Here is a 4,258-nt window from a genome sequence, read left to right as displayed (position 1 = left end):
GGGGCAGGGGCTTCCTTGGTGGCGCAGTGGTTGAGAGTCCGCCTGCCGATGCGGGGGGCACACGGGTTTGTGCCCCGGTCCGGGAAGATCCCACATGCCGCGGAGCAGCTGGGCCCGTGAGCCATGGCCACTGAGCCTGCGCGTCCAGAGCCTGTGCTCCACAACGGGAGAGGCCACAACAGTGAGAGGCCCGCGTACGGCAAAAAAAAAAAAGTGGGGCAAATAGTTTCTTAAGCTTCCTAGGTGATTCTAATGTGGAGGTAGGTGAAGATCTAATGCAGTAAAAGAATTAAATATCCTCTAAGAAATGACCAAGGAAACTGTACACAGATGGTCCCTGACTCACAGTGGTTTTGTTTATGGTTTTTCCATTTTATGATGGTACAAAAGCAACACCAGCAGAAACCATGCTTGGAATTTTGAATTTAGATCTTTTCCCAGGCTAGTGATATGCTGTACAATCCTCTCTCTCATGATGCTGGGCCATGGCAGTGAGCCACATCTCCCAGTCAGCCACACAATCATGAGGGTAACAACTTACAACAATTTTGTACCCAGACAACCATTCTGTTTTTCACTTTCAGTACAGTATTCAATAAATTACCTGAGATATTCAACACTTTACTATAAACCAGGCTTTGTGTTACATGATATGGCCAACTGTAGGCTAATGTAAGTGTTCTGAGCACATTTAAGCTAGGCGAGGCTAAGCTATGACCTTCAGTAGGTTAGGTGCATTACCTTTCATCTTACAAGGGGTGTATTAACTTTTCAAATTACAATGGGTTTACTGGGACATAAGCTCAGCATAAGTTAAGGAACATGTGTATTGAGTTTACAGAATTATTCCAGAAGTGCACTGCCCTAATGAAACCATGCCGCATAGAGTTAAAAATAAAAACATCCTGAAACCATGCCCCACAAGGTTAACAGAAACCGGAAAATAACAGAAAGTCTTGAGATTATCTTACAAAACAGCAGATAAGGGAAGAGCTTGTTAAAAACCACTCTGCTTGTAACAAAACTGGCTGAGACTGGATGGAACCAAAATGGCTGATTGGAGTCTGCTCAGAATGAACGTGCTTGTCCAGTAGGTGACCTTTGGACATCACGGACCCAAATTCCCCTGCATGTTTTATACCAACCCTCCTGGACTTTGCACATGTGTCCCATGAGGAAGCTTGTCTGTCCTGTGCAGACTGACAATTGTTACACATTTCCCTCCCTCCAGTCACCTTCCCTTACACCTCTGGCCACCCTATGCTCTTCAACCATAAATATCCCCACTTCCCACTTTGGCAGAGATAGACTTGAGATTTGTTCTCGCATCTCCCTGCTCAGTTGCCTTGTGAAGAAACTCTTTCTTTGCTGCAAACCTCCAGCATCTCAGCATTAGGTTTGCTGCATGTCAGGTAAGTGAAACCCTTTGATAACATTAATAGGAAAAGAGGAGGACCTTCAAGCTGGCAGAGGAGTAAGACATGGAAATCACCTACCTCCCCACAAATATATCGAAAATATATCTACATGTAGAACAACTGCAACAGAACACCTACTGAACACTGGCAGAAGACCTCAGACTTCCCAAAAGGCAAGAAACTCCCCACATACCTGGCTGACAGGGTCTTGGTCCTCCAGCCAGGTGTCAGGCATGAGCCTCTGAAGTAGGAGAGCCGAGTTCAGGACATTTGACCCCCAGAGACTTCCTGGCACCATGTAATATCAATTGATGAGAGCTCTCCCAGAGATCTCCATCTCAACGCTAAGACCCAGCTCCAATCAATGACCAGCAAGCTCCGGTGCTGGACACCCCATGCCAAACAATGAGCAAGACAGGAAAAAAAAACCCACCCATTAGCAAAGAGGCTGCCTAAAATCATAAGGTCACAGACACCCCAAAACACACCACTAGATGCGATCCTGCCCACAAGAAAGACAGATCCAGACTCATCCACCAGAACACAGGCACCAACCCCCCAACCAGGAAGCCTACACAACCCACTGAACCAAACTTACCCACTCGAGACAGACAACAAAAACAATGGGAACTATGAACCTGCAGCCTGCAAAAAGAAGACCCCAAACACAGTAAGTTAAACAAAATGAGAAGACAGAGACATATGCAGCAGATGAAGGAGCAAGGTAAAAGCTCATCAGACCAAACAAATGAAGAGGAAATAGGCAGTCTACCTGGAAAAGAATTCAAAGTAATGATAGTAAGGATGATCCAAAATCTTGGAAACAGAATGGAGAAAATACAAGAAATGATTAACAAGGACCTAGAAGAACTATAGAGCAAACACACAATGATGAACAAGACAATAAATAAAATTTAAAATTCTCTAGAAGGAATCAGTAGCAGAATAACTGAGGCAGAAGAACAGATAAGTGACCTGGAAGAGAAAATAGTGGAAATAACTACCTCAGAGCAGAATAAAGAATGAAAAGAATTGAAGACAGTCTCAGAGACCTCAGGGATGACATGAAACACACCCACATTAGCATTATAGGGGTCCCAGAAGAAGAAGAGAAAAAGAAAGGTACTGAGAAAATATTTGAAGACATTATAGTTGAAAACTTCCCTTGCATGGGAAAGGAAATAGTTGGTCAAGTCCAAGAAGCACAGAAAGTCCCATACATGATAAATCCAAGGAGAAACATACCAAGAAACATGTTAAGGAAACCACCAAAAATTAAATACAAAAACAAAACCAAACAAAACATTAAAAGAGGCAAGGAAAAGCAACAAATAACCTACAAGGGAATCCCCATAAGGTTAACAGATGATCTTTCAGCAGAAACTCTGCAGGCCAGAAGGGAGTGGCAGGACATATTTAAAGTGATGAAAGGGAAAAACCTACTACCAAGATTACTCTACTCAGCAAGGATCTCATTCAGATTTGACAGAGAAATTAAAACCTTTACAGACAAGCAAAACCTAAGAGAATTCGGCAGCAACAAACGAGCTTTCCAACAAATGCTAAAGGAATTTCTATAGGTGGGAAAAAGAAGAGAAAGAAAAAACCTACAATAAAAAACCCAAAGCAATTAAGAATGATTATAGGAGCATACATATCAATAACTACCTTAAATGTAAATGGATTAAATGTTCCAACCAAAAGACATAGACTGGCTGAATGGATACACAAACAAGACACATATATATGCTGTCTACAATGGACTGACTTCAGACCTAGAGACACATAAAGACTAAAAGTGAGGGAATAGAAAAATGTATTCCATGCAAAATGGAAATCAAAAAAGATGGAATAGCAAATCTCATATCAAACAAAATAGACTTTAAAATAAAGACTATTACAAGAAACCAAGAGGGACACTACATGGTGATCAAGGGATGAATCAAAGAAGATATAGCAAATGTAAACATTTTTGCACCCAACATAGGAGAACCTCAATACATAATGCAAACGCTAACAGCCATAAAAGGGGAAATCAACAGTAAAACAATAATGGTAGGAGATTTTAACACCCGATTTTCACCAATGGACAGATCAACCAAAATGAAAATAGATAAGGAAACACAAGTTTTAAATGATACATTAAACAAGCTGGACTTAATTGATATTTATAGGACATTCCATCCAAAAACAACAGAATACAATTTCTTCTCAAGTGTTCATGGAACACTCTCCAGGATAGATCATACCTTGGGTCACAAATGAAGCCTTGGTAAATTTAAGAAAATTGAAATTGTATCAAGTATCATTTCTGACCACAACACTATGAGACTAGATATCAATTACAGGGAAAAAACTGTAAAATATACAAAGAAATGGAGGCTAAACAATACACTAATAAATAACCAAGAGACCATTGAAGAAATCAAAAAGGAAATTGAAAAATACCAAGAAACAAATGACAATGAAAACATGATGCTCAAAACCTATGGAAAGCAGCAAAGGCAGTTCTAAAAGGGAAGTTTATAGCAATACAATCCTACGTCTAGAAACAAGAAACATCTCAAATAAACAACCTAACCTTACACCTAAAGCAATTAGAGAAAGAAGAAAAACAACAAAAACCCAAAGTTTGCAGAAGGAACAAAATCATAAAAATAAGAGCAGAAATAAAGGAAAAGAAATGAAGGCAATGATAGTAAAGCTCAGCAAAACTAAAAGCTGGTTCTTTGAGAAGATAAACAAAATTGTTAAACCATTAGCCAGACTCATCAAGAAAAAAAGGGGAAAGACTTAAATCAACAGAATTAGAAATGAAAAAGGAGAAGTAACAACTGACC

Source organism: Neophocaena asiaeorientalis, unplaced genomic scaffold (genome assembly GCF_003031525.2).
Source record: "Neophocaena asiaeorientalis asiaeorientalis breed wild unplaced genomic scaffold, Neophocaena_asiaeorientalis_V1.1 scaffold80, whole genome shotgun sequence".
Taxonomy (NCBI): Eukaryota; Metazoa; Chordata; class Mammalia; order Artiodactyla; family Phocoenidae; genus Neophocaena; species Neophocaena asiaeorientalis.
Note: the sequence above shows the minus strand (reverse complement) of the source record.